Raw genomic sequence first — 15,316 nt, 5'->3', positions numbered from 1 at the left:
GAGGATAAAACCTCCAAGAGTTGAAAGAAGCCAAATTCTTATGCCAACCTGACTCAAAGAGCACAAATGAGGTAACTGCATTTTATAGTCATTGTGTATTTGCCAAATAACATCTTGTTGAATCATTCCCTGAGGTCTGTCTGATTACAGTGTAAACTATGAATTAATTCTCCATCTGTGCAGGAAACAATGATATGCAGTAATGTGAGCTATGCCCATACTCAACTCATTTAGAAATGCTGGAACTCACATTTTTAGACTCTCCAGCAAGAATGGACAGAGAGATGCTCATTAAGAGACAAGCATGCCATGGAGCTGTGGGCCTGTCCTAACAAGGCTGAGTCTTAAGATCAGCCACTACTATAGATACATGAAATGTAAATAAATAATTCTCTCAAAAGCCTTGCAATAATGCCCTATTCTTATATAACCTTAGGGAAATTTTTATTAAAATAATTTTATTGTCATCCCTAAATGTATAGTTGTTGCTTGGAGATCTTCATCAAACCATACTGTAAAAATTCCTCTGATTCTTGGAAAAGATGACTGTTTCTACAGAGGAAATTGGTGGTTACCAGGATCATTACAGCTGGTATTCTATAAACCACAAGGCTGATCCTCCATGCTAGGGACCTGGATCAAGTGCCACTTTTGCGGTTAACCTACAAGGTAATTATCTCTCTGAACAGCTTCATTTTTCATCTATAAAATGAGAGGAAATAAACTTACACCTTAAGGTGGAGTAAAACACCAGGTAGAACATATACATATTGCAGGGCTCTGCTGCTCACCAGATGGAGCCCTGAGGAAGAGAATGAGAATGAACTTGATTCTCTTATTCTTCAGAAAGATGGGATGAAGTTTCATGAAGGGGATTGTGGTGGGGAAATATGAACCTCCAAAGAAGAGAGTGGAGTCAAGCACCTCTTCAGCTCATGGCACCCAATCATCATTCCAGGTATGGCCCTTTCTTGTTTTGTTTGCCTTTGTTTTATTTGATTTTATACATTTCCTCTTCATTCTTGGCTCCTATTTGTCCTCACCCCAAATACTCACTAATGTGTACTTGGATGTGTATGTATATTTGAAATTTTATGATGTTATATTGTCTTCGTATACTTTTACATATATATAAATAATAGTGGGCTATGAAATTCTTTTTCTTCTTTTTCACTCAGCTCTATGCTTTTAAGATTTATCCATGTGCTCAGTGAACAATATTCCACATTGACCTATTTATTCTCCAGTGATGTACATGGAAGTAGACCATAAAGCATAATGGTTAGGAATACATGTTCAGAAGCCAGACTGTCTAGCATCAATCTCATTCACAACTATGTGAACTTAGCTCATTTACTCAAGTTCCCCATTCCTCAGTGTTCTCATTTCTGAAACAGAGATAGTAATGATACCTACTTCCTATAGAGTGCTGAGAACATGTTAAGTACTTGACACATGTAAGCATCCAACAAGTGTTAGCCATCATCATCATCATCATCATCATCATCATTATAATTTCTATGCCTAGTGCTGCAATGAATACCCTTGTACATATCCCTTAATGGACCTGTGCCTGAGTTTTTCTGGGTTGTAGACTCCAGAGAAGTTTGGCTGGGTCATAGGGTGTAAGCGCACTTAATTTCACCAAGTACTGCCTAATTGCTCTCCAGTATGACTGCCCCCGTCTACATTCCCACCCTCAGTTCTTGAGGGTTCTTGGAAAAGTTTTCTCAGCCAGGGAGAGCACATATTTTAACAAGTCTCCTCTCCAGTTGCACTGACATCATCTGTCTGGGAAACTTCTGTCTAAGCTGGGTGGAGAAACAACTCTAAGATACGTGGCCGATTTAAGTATCTGTGCTGTTCCATACTCCAGAGCCCTAATCCCTGTAGTGATTATCAAACAGTGGGCTCACAACCTGAGGGGCGTCAGAATCACCCCAGAGGGGGTTCAAAGTGGCCCAGGGCCCTGGTGTTGCTAGAGGCTATCAATGCAAGTGATGGAGTAGGAAGGTCTCCTTGTCCAGAAAGTTCTATTGTCGAAGATTTCTCTATAGCCTCAATAATACCAGAACTGTCACTACTTAATACAGTTTTTTTAAATTAAGCCCATATTTTCTCTGGAGGACCATGCACTATCAACACATAACCTGGACTCTAGGCCCAATACCTGCTAGTACCAGAAGGTGTAAGCATCCCAGGAGAAGCCCCTGAGGGACTTGAGTGTTTGAAAAATGTTCGATCAGCAAAATATGATACATGTTTGATAGATTTTGGAGGTATGTGTCTCAGGCTCCCCAGGGGTAGTGAGTACAGCTCCAGGGGAGATTCTGAGGCCTGCTTAAGGATGTCACTGAAATCCAGCCTTGCATAAAGATTCCAAACAGTACACTTACTGACTGCCAGAAATCTCAGATCGAGGTCTGGAATTCAATAGCTTCCAAAATACCCCTACGTATGATAGGCAAGTCAGTAAACTTGTCCCTCTGTATCTATGTTACAAGAGAGTTTATTAAACTTCAAAAGCAGAAACCAAGTAATTCTTCCATTTCTTCACCCACTACTGAGCTGTTTCTTTCCTCCTGAAAAGAAACCAAAGCTACCAATTTTACTGAAGCTGTTAGAGAATGAAATTGGCACTTGGACTTGTGCAGGTTTATAACCCACAGAGTCAAAAGAAGCTCTGAACAAGATGATAGGTATTTCTCTGCTTTAAAAATTAGTGATTAGGTGAGGCTCTCACACTGGTCTCAGCAACATCTGCCAAGGTATTCGAATTTTTAGATTCTAGAGAAGATAGAAAAATATTTAAATTGGCATAAGAGGTAACTAATTTTTAAATATTGTTTATGTCTTTCTTGCTATTTTTTACTCTAAGTAATTTTTTCCATGGACCAATAATCTGACAGCTTATAGGTTCTCCATAAATATTTGTTGCAGAAGTGACTAGTCAGTAAAGGGCAGGCAGAGCTCTTCACCCTATTCTCTTGATCTCACTTAGGCTGAGATCACTCTCACCTTTCCACATCATTTCTTGATACTATAAGGTACATATTGGTTAAAATAAAAACTTTGGAGTACAATATAAAAATCCTAGCTGGAGGCTGATCCAGCCCCCACTGAAGAACTAGCATGAGGCACGGCCGGATAGGGATCTGAGAGGCCTGATGCTGTTTATTGGCTAGCTAAAGAGGAAAAGAGGCCAATTGCCTGTGAGGTCCATTGTTAGAAAGTGGATCCTGGATCAGCCTGAGGAATGACGATGCTTACAATGAAACCTTAGAAGGCAAGGATTGATGTTGCAAAGGCAAGGAAGAATTAAACTAGGAGCATCTGCTAGAAGAGCCAGGTTGAAAGCTGATTCTGAAGGCAGAACGGTTTGTGGACAGGATCTGGTGTGCAAGGATGGGAGAAGTTGGGATGAGTAAAATAGCAAGAAATAGGAGGCTGAGGCTTGAGAACTGGGTCTAGAGGCCAGACAGGGAGGTTCTGTTAATATCTCGTTATCCATCCATGTTTCCTTCCTTTACAGTATGTTCCATCTCACCCCACTCCTCACTCTCACATATGGAGAGCAAGCCTAAAGCTAGGTCCCATTGCATTCAGGGGAGGGAATGCATCTTCTGAGGTTTCGTCTCTCCAATTTGGAGCCAAATTGACATTGATGAATGTCCCTGTCTCTCTGCCTTCTGAAACCAGGCCCCAATGGATCCCAGCCTCCAAGTGAGGTACCTTCAATCTCCATCCAAAGGCGTGCCTTTCTGCCATAAGAGACAGGCCCAAAAGGAGAAATTTAAGCCACTTTTGGCCAGCCATCTGCATCCTGGCCCCAGTTACTGTGGCCTCTAGTCTGTCCCTGACTTTGACCCCTAACTCTGAAAACAAGGCCTCAGCCTTAGTTTTATTGAAGCCCTGCTATGAACCAGGCACACTAATCTTTACTGGAGATACAGTTATAAACAAGGTACTATCTTTTGCCTCATGGAAACTACAGGCTAATGAAAGAAGGTTCAATAAAGAGGAAGTTACAGTAAACTGTGATAAATACGAGGATGGGGAAATGGAAGCAGCTATTCCAAGCTGGGGGTGGGAGGGTGGGACACAAAATACTTCCTAGAGGAAGTGATAGCTAGGGCCTGATACAAAGAACAAGTAGGATTGAAACCAGCAAAGAAGAAGACTGTGTGTGGGGGTGGACAGAGATGTTAGAGGAAGGAATAGCAAGTTCATCGTCCAGAGGTTGAACAATACAGGACAGGTCCAAAGATCTGAACATAACTCAATATGGCTGAAGCCACAGAAGAGCTGGAAGAAAGGCAAGAAATGTGACTCAAGTAGTAAGTAGGAGCCAGGTTATGACTGGCCTTATATGTTAGATGACCACATACATTTATTGTCCAAATTGAAGACTCAGCAGTTGTAAACTAGCATTATTCTGAGGTCCCAATTCAGACCATCGCTTTATTTACAGACCAAGTTAAAAGGAATCTGGCTATAAATGAACCTGGGTCTCTGTCTTTCTATACTGAACCTCACCCCAGCAGCCTACCTGGTATAGAGGCCCTGACTTGCCCATGCAAAACTTCTCCAAGAGAACTGCCTTCTGTATATTTCAGTCTGCATATTGTCCTCATCTCAAGATAACCCATAAATATGCCCAGTCCCATAGTTAGAGCCTCCTTATCCTCCTTCTGTTGGACTAATCAAACTTGTTTCCAGAGGTCGGGACTGTTCTCTCATATATGCGTTCTGCATGTGGGTGGAAATCATTTCATATTCTGCTTCTCCAGGAGATCTTGTCCCAGAGCAGTTAAGCAAAGGATATCAGAAGAGATGATAGCCAGAATCTGCAAAAAGCTACTTATTTATGTTATCTCCTAATGAAACAAGTCTATTTTTCTTACCAAGAGTTTTTCATTTTTTTACCAACGCCAAAATATGTTAACATCAGAAGGCTAGAGCTCACATCTAGGCTGCCCGTTTACCAGCTCTATGAACTTAGACATGCTCCTTGACTTCTATGAGACGCATTCCCCTATTTGCAAAATAAAGAAAACAGAACCATCTTTACAGAGTTGTCAGAAGTAAATGAAAAAACACAGGTAATAGAGCCTGGCCCAGTGTCTGATTTGTGGTAGATGCTCAATATAGCTTTTTTTTTTTTTTAAGAACCTAAACTTAACAGCATCCATGAACAGGTACTACAGAAGGAAACAGGCTTAAAAGATTAACTGCATTTTCTAAGTTCAAAGTTACAATGGCAATCATTCGCATTCCTGAGATTCAACAGTGCTTATTCTGACCCACAGTTGTAGGTAGGAACCTCACCGTTATATTTCCTGTGGATTCCAACTATAGATGCTTCCATAAGGTGGGATTGTGGCAGGTACATAGAGAATCTGTTCTTCTTGATTGCTTAGCAGGATTGATGCCTAAAGCCAATTAACCAAAGCTGAGACCTAGAATGCTGGCTCTCAGCAGGTAGCAGGTACATGGAGGTGAAAAGCATATTGCTAGTAACCTGATCCTCTCCACATCTATTGGCTGATATTCTATCTAGTGCACTCACAGATACCTCAGATTTTCCTCACACCACACCATCCCATGATATCCTGAGCCACTGGGCTCTACGTGTTCCCTTAGAAAAATCCGGCACCTGGGTGCAGAGCCCAGGATCATAACCTAGATTTCCCTTTGCTTCAGATTGTCTTTGCCATCTCACCACCACACCATGGCTGATTATCATGGCCTTCATTATTAACTTGGAAGTGCTATATTTATTTGCTAACGGGAACTTCCATTTCCATAGAAACTTGGCCTCTCTGATATACCACACAATAAAAAAAAAAAAAAAATCCATATTACAATGACCTTGCTTCCTCTCCCCTGGACCTTTGAATTTCAGTCCACAAGGCACTGTTCCACACTTTGGAGCCAATCTTGTGCCTGGGCAGCAAAGGGGTAATTAGGAGTGTGGTTTATAATAATCCCTAACTACACATCTGATCAGTCTTTCTGATGGTCTCATTCTTACTTTGAAGTTCCCAGGATTAAATTCGAAGAAATGATTTTGAAAGAGAGTTAATAAAAAGAATTGAACTGATAAATGGGCATACATCTTGAATGGTGCCAACAAATCACTTATACCCATCTAAGTCATTCTACACCCTCCAGTGTTCCATCCCTTGCCTGCCCACTCCAGGGCACAAGTTTCCCACACTGAATAAGAGAAGTGGCAGTAACCCCAGGTACCTTCTTCACAAGAACACACACCAGTCCTTTAAATTACCTGGTCCAGTCTCTGTCTTCACATAATATGGGCAGGCTATTCACCTATGTGAGACTTCTAATCTGATTCTAATCATATTTCTTAGGGGCCAGAAGTGTATTTTATTTACTTCTGTGCTATTTACATTCAGAATGCCAGGAAACTGTTAAGCCCATCTTGGAAGATGTTATTTTATTTTATGGTTCTCAAGCCCCACTGTTCACTTTTGGTCATCTGAAACGACTATCTTTTGTACCTTGTATTTTCACAAATATGAATCTAGGGATACAAAAACTTGTGTACATATTCATTGTATATAATGCATTTGGTCAATCTTTTCCAAATTGTATAATATTGCTCCCAGAGAGCTGAACCACAAAATTAACTAAATTTTTATCTTGTTCTCCATAAATATAATCTATAACTGTTTCTATAAGAAACCTGGGGTGCCTGCCTAAAAACCCCCTGTCATATGGTTGAATCCATTGTATCTATTGTCTCACTCTCCACCTGCTTGTCTGCCTAAGAAACTTCCTTTACTGAGGCTCACAGTGACCCTGGGGAATCTTAGAATCAGTTTGGGTCAATAATAATAGTCGTGGCCTGATTCTTATACCTCCAGACTCAAAAACTTGAAGGCGTATCCTTCCAATAACTCCCCTTGGCCTTGTCTTGAGGTACCAACACCCGATTTTTACTACATCCTGAAGAACAATCTGATCCACTATTCTCCCCTGATCCCATCCACCTGAAGCCACAATCATGAAAATCAAAGCCACCTTCCCTTATAGGCTATGGGACACGGACCCTGGCACAAGGGTATAGTAGCAGTGGTAGGTACATAGTTCAATCCCACTGGCACGAGTCTCCTGAGAACAGTGTCTCTTGTGCCCTATTTTCTAAAATTCACAGAATAAAGTCTCCAGGACAGAATTCTAGAGTTAAAGACCAGGACACTTATTCAGAAAGGCTCAGAATATCAGGTCCAAGAGGTGGGAAACTTCTTTATCTTATTCACTGCTATTTCCCAAATGTCTAGCCCTAAGCTTGGAACTTAGTATTTGTTTAGTAATACTTGAATATTTGTTTAGTAATACTTAGTATTTGTTTAGTAATACTTGAATATTTGTTTAGTAAAACTTGCTATATATAATTTTTTTAGATTTTCTTTTTCAAACATATGTCTTTCAGGTTTAAACTGAAAGACATATGTTTGAAAAAGAAAATCTAAAAAAATTATATATAGCAAAGGAATTTAATTGCTTTTGTTTTCAGGAAAAAAAATTTTTTAAAGAGGAATTTAACATTAAAACAGTTGAAGGACTTAATTAGAGATGGAATATAAGAGGCAGTATTAGAAAATGTAAACAGAACACAATTGATTCAGACCGCCTGGGTTAAAACCTTGGCTTTAAAGCTTACTAGCCATGTCAATGTGGGCAAGTTGGTTAGTCTTTCTAAGCTTTAATTTTCTTATCTTTAAAATGAGATAATATTACTTGCCTATTGGACCTGTTGTGGAAATTACATTAGGTAATACTTAGAAAGGGCATCATAGCTCCCTGGCTACAAAGTCAGCCCCATCACCATTAGCTCTTATTAGTGATAACATAGTATTAGCATTATCTTTGGGGAGCGGGAAGAAGATCAAAGTTTATTTACTATCTGCATTCAAAAACATTTCACATCAAACAATCAAAATTTTAAAAAAAAGAAAGAAAAAAGTAAGAAAAAGAAAAAGATACTCTACTTAAGACTAATGTGCAATTTATACAGAATAAACTTTCTGGAAATTGATCTTTTCAATAGTTCTGATTATATCTGAATGGACATGACTAATTCAGCTTAGTGTTTTAACTAAAGCTATGTTTGATTTTTAAATACTGTAGACTTTAATAAATAAACCAAACAAGTCTCAGTGTGGAACAGTCACTGCCAATATCACAGTGTCCCTGCAGGCGAGAGTTTAACACATGTATTCTATAGTATTAGTATTACCAATAATTTTGGTAATGGCTTCCTAAAAAGCTGTGTGGAAGAGTGTATCCACTGAGCATCTAGATTTGGATGAAAAAAGTGTCATGCTGCTCTGAATGAAACACTGAAGCACATGCCTTATATCAGCAATTTTTGGCCCGGACTGTAAATTTCTTGAAAGTAGGGACTGTGTTTACTCATCTTTGTATCCCCAGTACCTGGGAAAGAATTTAACAAACAGTAATTCTGTCAATAAACTTTCATTCAAGGGTTCAACCTTTGCATTGGCTGGCTAATAGTTTTTCTCTGCTAATAATTCCATATGACATATTGTTGTGTTGATAGTATTATAGTCCCATAGTAAATATTGGAGCAAACTCTGGTCTCAGTCAGGTGATGGTGATATTAAGAATTAATACACAGGCTCCAACAAAAATGTTCCACATTCCGTAAATTCAGTACATTCCAAGAGGGATTAATGCTATACAAGAATTCCCCCACATAACACTACATATGGACACTGTGTTGATTTATGTGTGTGTCTCTCTCCTCAGAAGTATTTTGTTTAACCCCATTTGAAATCTTATATAAAAATCATTTGAGAGTATTATATTTTTGTAGCAATAATCTGACAATGACTCACCTACATTTCACATTTTAATACTGTAAAAAGCAACATCCAAAGTTTGCCAGTGAATTCCTCAACTGCCTTCTCTATGACCTATTGAAATAGCAATGGCTTTTTTCTATCAGTAACACGTAGATAATTGAAGACTTGAAGAGTAGTCTAATTTTTACAAAATTACTCATCACCAGAAAAATAGAGCAGAACTTGAATTATTTTGGTTTTTATCTCTAAATGCAAATTCCAAATTACTTCAAAACATACAAGTAGTCCTGACTTATTACTAGGGTTAAAAAAGGAAGAATATTCTTAATAAGAAACACTAAGAAAAAAGAGTGTATTTAGACACATTCCCTCAGTGTGCATTAAATGAAGGACGAAGCAAACTGGGGTAATAATATGGCTTTGGATTTATGTGAGAATTGCTTTTGATCTTCTCAGAGAAGAATGAATTACCCAAAAGTCTCGACTACTCTGCTTAGAAGGATTCAGCAGGGGCAACTGGTTACTTAATCAGAACAGAACAGGTAAGATGGAACTAGGAACCTAGCTCTGACTTAATGTGACTACTGGGGACGATAAGAATAGGATGCAAGATGAGGGCTGTCCCAGCTGGAGTTGATAAAAAGAGATGGAACATAACAAATAAGGAATAAATATTTATGTGAAATGTCAACAACACTTAGCCTTGCAATCGAGTAATCATCTTTTCATAGTACCACCTTCTTAGGAAAATAGAATACTCAGAAGATCAAAATTTTAGATCATGGGTAAGCATAAAATTAGCATGAAGTCAATGGTTGGAAATCCTTAAGCTGTATCTCTATTTCACAGTAGCTTTTCTATTTTAAAAATTATTTAATGCAGAAATATTTAGATAAGGGATATGTTGATAGAAACTAATCAAATTAAAACTGCTGGTGAAAATGGATTTATTTTTTTTTAATCTTGAATGATTTCGCTGTCTAATATGCTCTCTTCTGCAATCTGGAACAAAATAACATATAAATTCTAGCTTTGAAAACAGAGAATTGCTACTCATTGAAATATAGAGAAACTCTGAATGAAAAAACTCTCATGGCTTTTACCTAGATCTGAGAAAAGTGTGAGGGTCCCTAACTATGAGAAAAGCCAGAATGACTTTTTCTAGAAAAAATAGAACTATACTAGTAAAAGTCAGATGAAGCTACAACATAAAACAGCCCTGCCCTGGACATCCAATTTGAAACAGGAAATGCCCCTGCTCTGGAACTTCCAATTCTCCCCACTTTGTTTCCACAGCACTTCCTCCTTCTAATCAGAACTTCCTTCTTCTTCCTGCCTTAAACACAAGACATAAGAACTGGAGGTTCACAGACTATTTCAAGTGCCTAAGAGAAAGCTCAAGAGAATTTCAGATTCGTCAGCCTTTATTTCACAGACACTGATAACAGACCTCCTCCATTGCTTCCTTAGATATGCTCGCCTTCAACCGTAAAGCAAATGTTGCGCTGCTCTGCATCCAACCAATGGTCTCCAAGAGTGAAAAGTAGCCTGGACCTAAGAACTTCTGGCCTGTTACCCTGCAAAGAAATACCCAAACTCTGTGTGTGGGCGTGTGTGTGTGTGTGTGTGTGTGTGTGTGTGTGTGTCCACACATGTACGCTCATGCGCATGTATTGCAGGATGAATTAAAAAGTTCCTTCTTCTAATGAGTGGAGGGCAGGATGAAAATTTTGGAAGATAAACAAATCCATTATTTCAGTCAATTGACATTGAGCTAGACTTTACGCTTAGCCCTTTTCTATCTGCAAGGGATATGATAATTAATGAAGAAAAAAATCCCAGCTCTCTGTCTCCTAAAGCTGCATCTGACTCTGGGAATGGCAAAAAGAGCCGCTTACAGCCAGCAGACCATGTTATTAAGGCTATTAAGATAATGTTTTCACAAGCAGCAGGGTGAAAGCCTTGATATCAAAAGGAATATCTTGTCATCCTATAAGATTAGATTGTGTTGTCATCTCAAAAAATGAATACTTATCCTGGACAAATCAGCAAGAAACTAAACCATAATTCTAGGTAATAAGTATACAAAAATTAAATGGAGCCATCACTTTTGCTTTCTCTCATTGACTAGAATCCAAATTCTGTCCCCTGCCCCATAGTCAGCAACACCTGAGTTGAAGCATCTCCATCAGCATCCAGTCCGGGACTAAGACTCCTAGAGCACACAGAATGCAAGAAGAATCTGAGTAGTGGGAATAAGGGTGACAGAATTTCTTATCTTGGGAGAGTAGAATTGTCAGAGGAAAGAGAGAGAGAGACAGAGACAGAGAGACAGAGAGATAGAGAGAACAGAGACACATAGAGACGGGGAGTGGTGGTGGACCATGAAGAGAAGTCTTCATGGGACTCCCTCCTGCTGAAGGCTTGAATGTGTCAGACTCCCAGCAGCTACACCTGGAAGGATGCCCTTTAAAGTTCCTTTTAGCACTAATACTCCATGATTCTAAGATCTAAAGCAAGATAGCAAAAAAAAAAAATTCATTAATTGGATTATATTAGAATTGATAAGGCTAAACATTTATTTAAAAAGATGTATAAGATTTTTATTCTCATCAACAAATAAAAAATGTGTCCTAATTTTCAAAATTGTGGATTTTATTGTGTTTACTTATCAAGAAAGATGTAAGTTACGTTAATACCATCAGGAACCGATCTCTGAAATCAAGATGAAATTTCCTTCTAAAAGTAAAAAGTAGTTTCTGCATTAAATTAAAGTGAGCTCCTTTAAATATTCCAGCAATACTAACCTTATTTTTATAATCTAGTTTAATCTTTGCATTCACCCCATGTGGTAGATGCTATTTTAAACCTTATTTATAGGTGTAGAAATTGGGACTTGGAAAAGCTGAGTAACCTACTCAAAGTCACCTGGCCAGTAAGTGACAGAGCCAGGATTGTAATTGCAAATCTTGGTAGCTGGCTATTTCACTATTCTATATTGCAACAAATAGACTAGAGGATGTTGTGGTAACAAAGAAATGAGAAATGTCTTGAATTTGGCTTGTTTTAATAATCTTCTCTAAGAAAACGCTTCACAAGTTGTATAAATGTCTAATTACTATGTTGTACAGCTGGAACTAATATAATATTGTCTGTCAACTGTAATTGAAAATTTTTTTAATTAAAAAATTCAAAACAAAAATGCTTTTGTCTTTTTTCCTTAATGAACATATATTGTTCTCTTGTGATATATATAACATTTTCATCAACTTAATGAAATCATTCAGCACAAGAAACTGCCTCAAGAAACAAAAATATATTAATTTGAGCAAAAAATTATAAGGTAAGCATAACTCAAGAAATTGTTTCCCAAAACAGACATAACACTCCATCTTTAATCGAGAAGCACATGCCCCAACTGTGTAGAAAAACAGCTCTGTATGTGTGTTCCAAGAGCAGGATCAGTTTTCATGCTTTTAGCATTAGCACTGGGAGAGATTTAAGAACAGAGGAAAATTCCCTGTCCAGGCTTCTGAGGAAAGGCAAGAATCTGAGCAATTACTTCCACTTGAAACTTCTGCCTAGTTTGTTTGCACGGGATTTTCAGCCTTTGTGGGTTTTTTTTAATTTTGTGCCGTTTATTATTTCTCTGTCTGTAAGTGAGAAAAGTGATTTCCCCAGTGAAATAGATGTGAAAATAATGGATGAAGGGAGCTACAGTGTTCCAAGACCTAATGCAAAGACACTTGAAGATGGGAGTCCCCCCGCCCCCCACCATCTTCCCTTTAGTGAGGATTTTACCAGGGGCCAGCCTCAAGGAACTAGTATGAGAGAATGCCGAAGAGCTTTCAGCTCTAAAGGCCCTTCTTTTCCAAGTTCTTGATCTTTGAGTTAGGAGATAAGTAGCAACAGAACTACATATATTACTTCCTACAGAATCCTTGCTCCCTTTTTTCGTATTTGTTCATCCAGTTTCAAAAGGCAATACAATGGACTTTATCACCTTCACTCAATGGCCCCATCACAGAGAGTCCACAAGCATAATTTTCTTGATTGATTATTGGAGCAGATCCATTTTCCACATCTTTGTGAACACAGCTGCTGATGGTCTTATCAGAGGGAGCAGGGAATAGGCGGCACAAAAGTTTATTTTTCTTAGTTAAAAATAAGAGCATAGACAGACAGCAGTCTGGGGCTGGGGTAGTGACCGGAAACATGTAGAACGCTACTGAGAAAAGGGGAGAGAGAGATAATAGCAAAACTCAGCTCTGTGGGCCTGGCTTTTTTGTTATTTTTTAATGCCTGTGAACTGACCGCTATTGACGGGGTTTGTGAGTTCAGCTGATTCCAGCTGTGTTGAATCTACAATGAAGGAGATTAGTCCTATCCTAAATTCCCAAACTCCTACTATAGTACATTTCCCCAAACCTGATTAGGACCTCCGACAAACTGCCACATGCCACAGGTTAAGAGATCAACAGTGTTCATTCGATAACTTCGAATGTAGAACTTGAGAACAGTCGTTCTCAAGTTGACTTGCATATTGGAATCCTTTGGGAACTTTAAAAGCTACTGATTGATGCCTGGGCCCCAGCCCCCAGCACTTCTGATTTAATTGAGTTAACTAAGCCTAAGATCAGAATTTTAAAACTCCTCCCAAGTTTTTCTAGTTGTAGACGAGACTGAGAGAAGGGAGTAGAATGCCACAGCTGAGATACAGATCTTCTGCCTGCAGACCAGAGGATTCATGGAACAGGATTTGATTGGGTGCCAATGAATACAGTCTTGGCAACGTGAGGCCCTCTCTGGCTCTAAAAATCACTTTTTTATATGATGACTGGTTCTTGAAGATGGGAGTCCACTTTAGCATGCTGCACTTTCCAGCAATATAAAACCTCAAGGATTTGAATCAAAATTTCAAAGACAAAGCCTCTCCATCCTCCAACCAACCAGTAGGTAGGATTAGTGGGCCAAGGACCTGCTATTTGCTTCTCGGATATAATTTTCAGTCAAACTGAACTTAACCTCATAACCAAATGATGAGAGTACATCTGCCCCATAATTCAAGTTAATCTAGAAGATATATTACCTCTTCCCTATTGCTCTGCTAACCACACACATCTGACTCTCAAGGGGTAGAAAGTAGGACAAGGACTTCAAATTTCTCAGAACTAGAGCTACATCCAATTTGACTTTAAAGGTTTGCTGATATCATGTATTTAGAGAAGGGTCTAACATCTCTCCCTCTGGTGCACTTATGAATATGTGCGTAATAAACTTATTACTCATGTTACATGAAAGTCCTTTGTGGACTTTTCCAGTCTCAAATCTAAGCATGGTTAAGCCAACAAAGGGATTACAGCCTTATCAGGAGTTTATTTTGCAAGACTGCAACATAGCTCTGCCAGATACAGTATCCTGTTTTTTCCACTATACTGAGCTCAAAGATCCCATGAAATAAAGTTGAACTCTTCAGTTATGTGGAAATATAAACAGATCTCTCACTGTGATTTGGAGTTATAGTTTTACTTAGGAAAAAAAATACTGTTCAAATAGTAAACTGTTGACTCTCACAACTCAGAAATCTGGATATGATAAAAGAGGAAATTCTAAAATTTCTCCAGTGAATAAAAGGCACTACATATTCAACACACACACACGCACGCACACACACACGTTTTGCCATTTTCTGTATCCTAGCCGAGAAGACCACTTGATAATCAATAATGCCTGAAGAGTTTCTCAGTGGATAAATCAGTGAGGACAGACCATACCCATTTATAGCATGGAACAAATCTAATAGCAAGCTTTGTGTAATCAAGTCTAAACTATTCCTCGGATATACAACTAATTCAACCTAATCTGAGCATAGGGTGTTTTGTGGGCTTGGTAACAGAGTAGTAGTTTGAGATAGATACAAGAGATAGGGTGGCACATCCCTATTGTGTAGGTTTCCGTTGACTAAAGATCTAATACTGCCTTGAGACTATGTAGGCGAAACTAGTGGAATAGAAGGATCATGTTCAGATACAGCTAGATCCAATCAACCACTTTAGCCAAAATAAAGGTATTCTCCTTTCTATGAACTTAAATACCATGAGAATATCTACTGTATATCCTCAGATGTCTACACGCTGTCTTTCTACTGACAAGCTTAAGAATTGGAGCCACTTTTCCTCAGCCGAATTTCCGACAGCACAAAGATGAGTGATTTAGTAGTAGCATTCAGATGACAGCAGACTCAGTGACATTCCAGTTGCTTGGAAGACCCCAAGCCAGAGCCATCCAGGATGCTGTCCTCAAATTTCTGACCCATAAAATAGCTGTTTTAAGCCATGAAATTTGGGGTAATTTGTTATACAACAATAGAAGCCAGAACCGCATTGTTTCGAAATTTTACTTCCTACTGTAAGACTGTTTCAGAATATAAGAAAGTCAGAACTTTCTAGCCACCTTCAGGA

At 38.8% G+C, this 15,316-nt stretch overlaps 1 long non-coding RNA gene across 1 annotated transcript; it reads left to right on the top strand.

Moving 5' to 3' along the window:
- The first annotated feature begins 241 nt into the window (after positions 1–241).
- LOC120615762 (uncharacterized) lies at positions 242–10,561 on the top strand. The gene is made up of 2 exons (XR_005656354.1): positions 242–958; positions 10,326–10,561. It is a non-coding gene; the product is annotated as an uncharacterized LOC120615762 (long non-coding RNA).
- Positions 10,562–15,316: the final 4,755 nt, after the last annotated feature.

The sequence above is a fragment of the Pteropus medius genome, unplaced genomic scaffold (assembly GCF_902729225.1).
Source record: "Pteropus medius unplaced genomic scaffold, Ma_sr-lr_union100, whole genome shotgun sequence".
Taxonomy (NCBI): domain Eukaryota; kingdom Metazoa; phylum Chordata; class Mammalia; order Chiroptera; family Pteropodidae; genus Pteropus; species Pteropus medius.
This window is presented reverse-complemented; position numbering and strand designations above follow the sequence as displayed.